The following is an 11,591-nucleotide window of genomic DNA, read 5'->3' as shown; positions in this document are numbered from 1 at the left end:
CCTGAGTTCAAGCCCTGCTCTCCCCCTTATTATCTGTGCAACCATGGGCAAATCAACCTCTGCATGCCTCAGTTTCCTTGCGTATAAAATGGGGGTAGAAGGTTCCTATCTCATAGAATTATGGTGAGAAACATACAGAAAGCTTATAGCAATGCTTGGCACATAGTAAGCACTCAATTCAGTGTTAACTATAATGATTGTTGTGCTGAAGAAGAAACTCAGGCCCAGAGAGGTAAAGTGACTGATCCAAGGAGACACAGTTAATTAGCAAGAGCAGCTTGGTTCCAAATTTGTCACATCTAAGCAACTTTATTTCTATTATTCAACTCAAATTATTCTTATATAGTTATTTATTCATTCATTCATTCAACCAACATCTGCAGGGCACAACGTCCTAGGCACTGTCAGAGCATTGGGTCACAGATGTGAGAAAGATTTCTAGGAACTTAGATGCCATAAAAATATCAAAAACAGACTGGTGGCTATTCACCTAATATTGATACAATTAGGTGGTAAAATTATAGGTGAATTTTAGTTTCTTCTGTGTCATAGTTTCCAAATCCTCTGCAATGAACCTATACAACTTTGGTTTTTAGGGGGAAAAAATGTTAATGGAAAGGAGAGAATATTTTCTGAAGTAGATGATGGGGAAAACACCACACACACACACACACACACACACACACACACACACACACACACTGATTTGATGCCACAACTTCCCAAGTCCAAGAACTGAATTCTGTCCCTGTCAGGATGGGACAGGGTAGATTTTTCATTAAAAACTGATGATGTGGCAGCAGATGGCTTCAGTTTCTCCCATCTTTCCTCCCCCGCCTCCCCCATCACTTGTTTGATAATAAAAACGCCTGTTTGAGAGGAGCCACTCCCAGCAATAGGTTGGTCCCTGTGATCTCTGAGCAGCCTAACCCTCGGGGAGGGCAGGATGGTGAGGCCCAGGAACCCTCTTGGGCTATAAGAACAGAATGACACACATTCTCTCGGAGCAGCATTCTACCACTCCCCCTGGCCTTCTCCCACCCTTCCGTTTGCCTTTCACCCCCAAGGCCTTCTGCCAGTTTCAAACTCTCTTCCCACTGTCTGGCAATGGGGTGAGCCAGGGATCCACCCTCTTGCATATGGTTTCTCACCATAATTCTAAGGGAGTAGATAACATAGTCTTCCTAATGGACCTAATAAGTCTCTCCTTCCAAGTACATTTGGAGATGTAGGGTTTGAAAAGAAAATGTTAAATGCTTTGGCTCTTAAAACACACACATACACACACACACACACACACACCCTCACACACATAGCACATAAAGCTAAGTTGTGTAAACATTTTTTTAAATAAATGCCAGTCCAGGATCTCTAGAGGCTCATAATTAACCCTTGAAATGGTTAATTATGAGCTCATTTTAAAAAGCAAAGTTATCGAGTCTGAGGAGGAAGCTGGACCTGTTCTGGCTGAGGCTCTGGTCCATTGTGCCTCTGGACGGGATTGAAGCAGGAAGACTGTTTCTTTCCACGGCTGTGAACTGGACAATTTTACGTCTGTGGGCAGACAGCGAAGGGCCCAGGGTCTAAAACCACATGGGGCTGGAGAATGCAGCTCTGCCTGGTGTCTTCTCAGTCCATTCAAGCAAGTGGGGGTCATCTGCCTTCCTGCTGTGCTCCCGTTCCCCTCCTTGGGAAAGTGGATTAGACACATTCGCTTCCCGTATGAGTAAAGAACTGGGCAAAGTTTCATCTGACCCCAATAAAGCCATATATTCTTGGGAAGGAATGTCCCTTCTTGCCCAGTGCCACAGTGCTGCTCAGACATGGCAATATTTGCCCCTCCTTCTGAAGCAATAAGAATCAACTTCTGGCATGGTGCCATCTGGGGCAGATTTTCAAGTATGAACTGGCATAAATGCTTTCAGTGAATGTAGGAATCAAGGCCTTTTAATGACTAGATATAAGGAGAACTCCCCTAAGGTAGGTCTGGCCCCCCAATGGCCCCTAGGAAAGAAAACTAAGAAGAGCTTGAACTTGTTTTTGCTCAAACTCAATTAGCCGAAAAGAATCTCAAACCTGCTCCCCAAAGCTGTGATATGTGCAGGGAATGTCAATGTTCATATTAGCAACCACTGCTTGAGAGGTAAATTGATTAAAAATGATAAATAGCATTTTTCCAAGTGCTCCTTGCCACTCCTGTTTGAAATTTGAGAACTTACCAGAAATTTCATCTTCCTTCCTGTCACCTCTTTCTGCTATGCACCTCTCTTTATTTCTCCCACAGGCTGTTTCTTCCTGCTTTTATTGTTTGCTTTCTTAAAATCCTTTCAGCAAGATGTGATTTTAATGTAATTTTACAAAATGAGAAATCTCTAAAATCCTTTTAGTCTTCCCTTGTCTCTTAGCGAGCTTGTCCCGAAACTGCTTTTGAAAGATAAACCTGATGAAACTCCAAGTTTCCAAGATGACGGGCCCCTGGCCTGAAATTTCCAGCTGAGTGGAAAGTCTCCATAACAAAGCGCTATGATGTATGTGGTTGTAGAAGAGACATGGCTGCGTTGAAGAAGACGTCTGAATCTCGGCAGGTGAAATTAGCCCACCCTGCCACCTTGGACAGTTGCCAAATTAATATTAATTGCTGTAATCAACTTGTTCAGGCAGTTAGGATGTGCAGGATGGCTGAAATGGCTAAAAGAACAGACCTCCCAACCTATGTCTACATGGCTATGGCTTCATAGCCAGAGAAGAATAACAAGAAAAATATATTAATTTTTATTAAAATGTTCTATTATTTTAAGTTAACGATTACTCATTTATTCAGCCCTTTGTATTCAGCATGTCTCTATCAAAATAAATCTACGTTTCTATGAAAATTGAAGCTTTTGGGGGTTTTTTGAGGCCCACATAAACTTAAACCTTGTTTCTGGCTCGTGTTAGCCTTTGAGTTTGACATGCTTGATGTACATGCTGCATTAACATCTGCTATTATCACACACAACAGGTCACAGTGTCCCCTCTAGCTCAGCCCCACAGCTTCCCATGTTAATAAACCTAGATCTGTACTGTTCTTTGTAATGGCTACAAGTATTCTGTTACATGCATCTACCATAAAGTATTTTTTAAATTCTCTATTAATGGACAATAGATATTTATGTTGCTTTGATTTTTGTCACCATAAACAATACTATCATGGAAATTCTTGTACATAACATATCTACACATGTAATGACAAATTTGCTCTCTTATTGAATATTTTATGCCCCATTCACTAGATTGGCATGTAGTATAGATTACATCACTCAATTGTGTGCAATCTTAGAAAATTTACATAAGTACTCTGGATCCTAGTCTATGCCATCTATGGGATTTTTTTTTTTTTTTTACTAGTGGCTTATAAAAAACAAAAATTTATTTCTTGCAGTCTGGAGGCTGGGGAGTTCAAAATCAAGGCTCTGGCAGATTTGGTATCTAGTAAGGACTTCCTGGTTCATAAATGGAACCGGAACCCAAGCCCAGATGCCTGCTGCCACAAAAACTAAACTCATGAAACAGATGCTGGTAAAAAAGGGAAAGTGGTTTACTCAAGTGCCAGTCCCCTCAGGAGATGGGGGACTCTTGTTGCAAAGCCCATTCCAGAATTTCATGGCAGACAGAGGTTTCTATAAGGAGGGAGAGAAAAAGAAGAACAAAGAAATCAAGGGGAGGGGGTTGAAAAATTCTCTGCATGCAGGCTAGCACAGTCCATTCTGATACGGATCTCAAAACTGGTCAAGTGATGATCTGGTGTGCGTCATCCTGGTCTTCATCATCCTGGTTCTACATCATCCTGGTTTTACATTTGAAGGTCAACGAATCTTCCAGTGCTGGGGTGATTGAAGGTCAGAGTCTGTATCTTCTGAAGTTAGATCCTAGGATTAACAACAGGAATTGATTCTCTCATGGTTCTAGAAGACAGGAGAAGAAAATCTGCATCACTGGGCTAAATTCAGAAGCTGCCCCTTACAGTTCCTGGTGGCTGCAGGCATTCCTTGGCTTGTGGCTGTGTCACTACAACCTCTGTCTCTGTCATCACATTGCTTTCTCCTCTTTTTTCTAGTCCTCATGATCTTGAGGGTTCCTTTTAGTATTAAAATTTATGATAGTCACTTTCCCAATTCTAATAACTCATGCAAAGCATTTACAACTGGATGCTAACCAGCTCTAACTCTTCCTTCTCTTTTTAACCTCATCAACAGTGATCAATGATCATCAGGTTATACTATTGTCCTTCTGATCTTCCATCTGAGAACATGAATCCAAATGGGACTGCTGAACCCTAAATATATAGGGCTGGGTAGTTGCCAGGAATGTGAGATTTTTAAGATTCTTTAGTTCTGGCTAAATTCCATGGACTGCTTCATTAGTGTTCTCAGATTGACCACACCCATTTCCCAAAATTCCAGGCCCATGGCATCATTTTACTCTCATCGTATGCCTTAACCCCATGGCTCAGTATGTGTCCCATGTCTAGCCAATTGCACAGGATGGAGCCCACACTGAACTCAGAGAGGCCACAAGACGTGTGCCAGTGATCTGTCCCTGATGAGCTTATAGCTCCTTGCCTCCTGGTACCGTGCGGTGCCCTCATCAAACTGGGTACAGTGAAAGACAAGTCTGGACAGGTGGGGCTCTTGCCAAGGAATTTCCAACCTTAGCTCAGAAGCAATAAAATGCAAGGTCCGTACTAGATGGTGGCAAGATGACAGCTGCACAGATTCCTTAGCCCCGTGCTGGCTGGCTGATGGGCGGGGCAGGGAGGGGTTGACTCACTGGGCACTGGCAATCAGACTGTCTTCAGCCTGCTGAAGGGGTGCCCATGGATTCAGGTCCAGAATAGTATTGACTCCAAGAAAGAGGCCTGCTACAAATAATAACAACAACGGTCAAAAATTTACATTTGCATAGTATCTTATAAACATACATTTCTTATATTTTAACCTCTTTTTAAGAAAACATAATGGAAGAGTAAAATTGAAGCTCAGAAAGGCCTAATTTCTTGACCAAGGCCACAGAACCATTAAGAAAAAGCATTTAGCTTTCTTAGGTGTTTTTATTTTAACTCTTTCTTTGCTGAAAATTTTCTCTTTCCTCTACATTGCTTACCTTTTTGTGGCTCGTGGAAGCTACAAAGTGTCTGCTGTAGATCCAGGGTGGTCCAAAAAGGTAGAGGATTCCCAGTATGTGAGGTGGCTTTGAACTACTCCATTTGGTTTTCTATATACTCAAGGAGCAGCTTGTAATTCCAGGATATCCCTCCCCACAACCTGCACCCGTGTTCTCTGAGTAGGCAAACATCTGGATTCTTTGCATGCCTGTCAATCTGATGAGAAACAACCCTTCCTAGGGAAATTTGGTTGAATATCCTACTCTAGCTACCAAATTCAATTTCATGAACCAGCTCAAGCTTCCATCCCAGGCACCCTTTGGACATACTAGAAACTTTCCCCCAGAAAGAACTCTTAGTTAAAGACAAAGAATTAAAGATTATAAGAGCTTTATGACAGAAGGTGCACATCTGATGAATGGTCAATGGATAGGATTTAAGAATTTATCTTCTCAAAAGAGAACACAAATTGGTTTCAGAGTATGTAGAGGGGCTGCCATCTATGGGATTTAAAACAGTGATAATTAGAACTTGGGCGAAGCACTTAATGTCCTGTTTGGGACAGTGGATCTCTACCTGCCAGGTTAAGGAGCTGCCATGCTGTGGGAAAGCCACACTAAGGGAATGGAGAGGCTCAGGCAATGAAGAGCACAGCCCCACTTAAGAGAGAGCTAGAGGGAACATTCTCCTGGCTCAAGCACTTAGGCTACAGCAAAGTAAGGCTACCTAAGGGTAGGAGTCCTTCTTTATTCACAGGTGCATCCTAAGCAGCTATAACAGTGCCTAGCACTTGGTAGGCACCCAGTAAACATTTGTGAGTGAATGAAACAGAACTTTCTAAAGAACTTCAATAAAGAATGTGGGGTATTCTCCGGAAGTAGGTAGAGTGATTAACAGCATGTAGTGTCCCCTTAACCCACCAAATAATAATAATACCTGAAAGAAAGCAGATCATTCATCACAACAGTGATGAGTAAACTAAAAAAGTAAGCACAGGCTCACTTTACAAATATTGCAACACACAAGACAGACAGCAAATGGGGAGGGACCTGGGGAAGCTATGGACAAAGGCAGTAACACATCTGCTACACTCTCAGCGATATACCCATTCTGGCCATCTTAATAGAGGACAAATGGAAAACATGACTGCAAGAAAGGAATGTGTCATAAAAGTGAGCAAGCCATCTGGACTTTTAACTGTCACAGAACTAAAAGCATCACAGAGGGTATCAGATCACAGAAATTGCAGGGTTGGAGATAAGGCTCAGCTCAAGTAATTCAAAATCAGATTCATGATCTCCCATGTGCACTTCTCCTGTATTTCTCATTAGCAGAGCCTTCCCTGGCACCCCACTTCCTAAAACTGGAGGAGGTGCTCCTTTGTGCCCCCAAATCTCTCTGTGCTTACCCTCCAACAGACCTCCTCGCAAAATTCTGGGCTCCTTCACAGCAAAGTACTATCTCAGTCCTTTATGTATTTCTGCTCCTAACACAATACCTAACCTACAGTAGATACTCAATAAACACTTGTCCAAAACTTAAATGAGTTAACAGCTCCATTATCCACCCAGTCCATTTAGACTCCTCCCTCTGCCACCCTCCATGTCCAAAGCCACCAAGTTTGATTTAACCCATTTAACATTTATTTTAGGCCTAACTCCTCTTCTTCATGCCTACTGTTATGGCCTTTGCTTAGGGATTCTTTTGTCTAGTAAACTATTACAGTGGCCTCCTAACACCAGTCTCCTTGCCTCTAAGCACTCTCTATCCCAAAATGTACCCTTTACTAGAGGTTTTGAACTAGCAGGTATACACATAACCTGTTTGGCCCTGAAAAGGTCCTAAAAGTAATCTAAATTAGTTTTCTACATTTTAAGATTAAGAAATTTCAAATAAAATTTTGGTTTTCCAAATTTTATGTTTTTAAAATCAGAGAAACTGGCAACAAAGAGACTTCATTCCCACAGGGCAACACTAAACCATGAAGAGCTGGGGGTGGGGGGGAGGGGGAGTGCGTGGAGCCTGATACCTTCAGCAGGAACATTGCCTCCTTCCCACATGGCCTGGTCTCTTGGCTTTAGGGGCCTGGTTCCCTATAGGCATTGGGGTTTATGGTTCCTGCTGTTTCCTGCCACCAGAGTTATCTGTTTAAAACACAGATCCTTACCAAAAAGGATCACATGACTGCAATCTAACTTTGCTGGGGGGAAAAATCATGCTATGCAAGGCCCATCACCCACTGGCCCCATCCACCTTTCAAGCCTATGTCCTCCTTTTACCCACCCTTCACCTTAAACGGGGTGGGTATTTTCTCATTTCTGAGGCTTTGCTTAAGCTCTAGTCTCCAGTTTGAGTGCCAGGTGTTGTGATGTAGGGGTAGAAGATTGTGCTGAAATCAGACTGCTTAGGTGCAAACCCTCTTTAAGCCTTCATTTCCTCCTTTGTAAAATGCGGATAATACTGGTTGACTCCTCATGGGGTTATTGGGAGTGGCAAATAAATAATAGTTGTAAGGTTCCTAACATGGGGCCTCACACATAGCAAGGGCTTAACGAGTGATACCTGGGTTGTTGTTGCTGTTGTCCTGCCCTTCTCTCTCTGAAGAAATGCTGTTCTACCTCCATAGCCAGTTCAAATGTCACCTTCTCAGTGAGGCCTCCTCCAGCCCTCTACCCCACCCTAAGCAGAATGAGTAATCCCTCCCCAGGATCCAGAGGGTTCTGCACCTTCCTCTAGGATGGCACTGACCACACCATCTCACCCTTAGCTGACCCTTGTCCATTCCTCTGTGCACCACTCACTCCCTAAGGGCCAAGGTGTACATCTTTGGACACCCAGGGCCTGGACACTGTAGGTATTCAGTGTTGCTTGAATTAGTTGGATTGGAGGTAAAGACAGAAACAACCAGAGGGTCAAACAATTGTTTCCCAGAGTCCTATACACCAAAGATTGTCATGGGATGCCATTTGCCACCTAAACGTAGTCAATAAAAGACAACAGAAAGGAAAAATCCAGAGCATTAGAGCAAGCCATGTCACTTAATTATCTGACTTTTGTTTCTCTGAGCCTCAGTTTTCCCATCTGTAAGATGGAAATAATAATGCTTTCCCCACCTCACTGGAATACATGAGATCTAATGAGGGTCACATAGGTGAAAACATTTTCCCAACTACAAAACCTTCGTTCCAGTGCCTGGCCCAGCCTGCAATCCTTATTTAGTATGAGAATTGGAAGGTACAAAAATGAATTTCCTATAGGACCTGGATTACTAAAATAGTTATAAAGTGTGGGTGGAAAGGCAAGAAATTAGCCCCCAAAACAAATACCAAAAACCCATGATGAGACTTCACTGAGACGATGGGCTTGGTTTGAATTCCAGCTTTTTCACTTTGAAGGACTCTGGGCAAATTCTTAACCTTTCCAAGCCTCACTTCTTTATCTCTAAAATGAAGAGAATAAAACCCATCTCAGAAAGGACAGAGTATATGTAGGAACCTTGAATACTACTTGCTATCAAGGCTCTCAATAATGGCTGCAGACTTGCTGAGTGATAATCAATGAGCACTTGATATAAGCAAACTAGAAATACCAATTTGAATTTAAGAATGACATTAATAACATTAGAATGAAGGCATAATATGTATTTTTTTTTAATTTGGGATGGAGGGGACTTGAGTGTTCAAAGCCCTCTACCTAAATCAAAGCCCTCCGTAGCCCTGTTCCTGATCACTCACCTGGATCTCTGTGGTCACTTCCTATCTTGTCTCCCCACTCCAGGCACCCTCTCCTGATTCTTCTCGCTCTTCTCAGAGTGGCTTTCCAAAATTACCATGGCGCTCCTCTCTGAAAAGCAGTTCAATGGCAGCCCATCATTGCTAGAATATGGACCCACTACTTGGCCAGCATGCGAGGCCTTTCACAGTCAGATCCTGCCAATCTCACCAATCCCATCCCTCACCAACATGTCACCCCACTTCTCATGCCTCATATCCCAGCCACATGGTTCTAGCACATTCCTAAGCCTTCAATGTCCTGCTGTGATGAAATTCCCTTTCCCTCCCACCTGGTCTCCAAGACTCAGCTTGGGCATCAACTTCTCCAGGAAGACACCCTCCACTCAAGCGTGGATTTGGTTCCCCTCCGAGGAGCTCCCACAGCCTCTGAGCATACCTGTCTTGACACTCATCGCAAGGAAACACAATATCCATTTACTTGTTTGTCTCCCTCTTTCCATCAGATGGCAAGATCCTGGAAGGCAAAGATGGTCTTTTGTGTTTGAATCCTCACAAATTACCAACCATGCCTAAGCACATTGGGTGTTCTATTATTTTTATTGAACAAAATATGTTTGTAAGTTAATAGATGATTGTAAAAATGTACTATAAATAAGTTAATCTCCCTGCCCCCTCCCAAAAAAATCACTTGTCTCCTGTCTTTAGGAACTCATATACATATACAGAGACCCTGTAGCACTATGTTCTGAATTTTGACCCTACAACTTACTAACTGTGAGGCCTGAGCATATAATGTAACCTCTCTAAGGCTGTTTCCTTCTCTGCAAAATAAATATAATAAGGGTACATGCTGCATAAAGATTTTATGAGAATAAGACAAGGTGATTCAGATAAAACACAGTGCCTCGCATGTGATAAGTGTTAAATAAATGTTTAAAACAAATTAAGGGTTACGAAGTCTTAGTAACTGCCTTGTTGATAATGAATCAGCAAGCAGTTGAAAGCCTGTCTGCTAGACCCATGGGACACAAAAGAGAGGTCCCAGTCACCATCATGAAATGGAATCCAGATCGCACATGGGAGGCACAGTGCACAAAGCTGCAGAAATGCTTGTCCCAGGTGCTGGAAGGGACACCTGAGCTCAGTGGTGAGCATGCCCCTTGGCAAAGTGGCTGGAACACTCCAGAAGCAAATGTGGCCATTGCAGCAGCTCCTGGTCTTCCTATCTCCCTCCAGTGTTAGCCTCTATCGCACTCATGGACCTTTAATTTGCTCTGAAGCACTTAGCTCTCTCCATCCCATGCTTTACTTCCCAACCTTTTGAGTGCTTTCTGGCCTTCTTGACTCACTTCCCATGCAGTCCCTCTGGCTGTAGGCAGGCCACTTTTAAAAGCCTGAAACTTCTCATAGTGTCACAGTTGGCTTTATCAGGATTTTATTGTATGGCCTTTGAGTACTCACATGGATGAACTGTCAGGATCAATAAGAGAGGGGAAGAAATAGTGCATGGGGAGGGTGGAAGTCCCTGGGCCAGCTCTCCCAGGTCCCATCCTGAGTGTCCCTTCTCAGGGAAGGACTGATAGGCAATCATCAACTCTGTGATGCTAGTAAACTAGCTTGTGCCTCCTGGTAGGAAGGTTTCCAGGAGCTCATGGCCCCTTAGCTGATGCCTGCCTTAGACCTACACCTTAGTCAGCCCCATCTACCTTCTCCCTGCCTCATTTTGACTCCCTTTCCCATCAGCAGCCCCGGGTCCTAGAAGTGCTCTCTGCTCTGGTGGCTCCAGGTCGGAGTGGACAATCCAACAACACCCCCAGAGTCTAGTCACCAGGGCGCATCACTTAACCTCTCTTTGGCCCCCTTTTAGTCACTTGCCCCAGGCAGAAAGCTCTACAATGAAATATGAGTTTGACTACCATTAGCACTCCTCAGACTTATGACGAGATCCCACAACAACCATAGGGTGCCCATCATTTTACTTCACATAGTTATGCGATATCATGATAATCATAATAATGGGTACGACTTTCTGCGTGCTTTATGTGTACCTTACAACAGCCCTGTTTCTTTTAAAGGTGGTATTTCCAATTTAGAGATGAGGAAACTGAGGCTCAGAGAATGAAGTAGCATGCCCAGTTACAAGGTAATTGGCCAAGCAAGACTTGAACCCATGGCCTTCTGGCTGAGGGCAGAGCCCTAGTTTTTTGCCCTTGCCACCTCCCCACAAACTCTGCTAGAGTGAGGGACACCCCCACACCCATGCAACCTCCCAGTCCCAGAAGCAGCGATGGAGATGGCCGGACATCCCTGCTAATGCATCTACCCAAAGGGAATAATTAGGCAATATCATTGCTTTTCTTCAAAGTGTGTAACATGAGACACAGAAAAAACATTTATTGCAATTTACAGCATTTCAGTATAATGATATCAATTTTGTCTCTCTCATTTCTTCTTCCTACTAAAGTTTTCTCTATTTTCAAAGGTTTAGATCTAGCCTCACCCCTGCGTGCATTTCCTCTGGCTACTCACTGAGCGGCTCTTCTGCTTCCAGTAAAGTACTTACCCAGCCTGGACCATGCAATGTCAATACTTTTTGTCTTTCATGCTTTTACTCAAATGTCATCTTCTCGGTAGTAACTTTTCTGGTCACCTATTCTAAAATTGCAGCCCCTCCCCAACACTTGCTATCCCCCTTCGCTGCTTTATTTTTCCCC

This window comes from Cnephaeus nilssonii (genome assembly GCF_951640355.1).
Source record: "Cnephaeus nilssonii genome assembly, chromosome: 6".
In the NCBI taxonomy this organism is placed as follows: Eukaryota; Metazoa; Chordata; class Mammalia; order Chiroptera; family Vespertilionidae; genus Cnephaeus; species Cnephaeus nilssonii.
The sequence above is the reverse complement of the archived record's forward strand: the minus strand, read 5'-3'. Positions refer to the sequence as shown.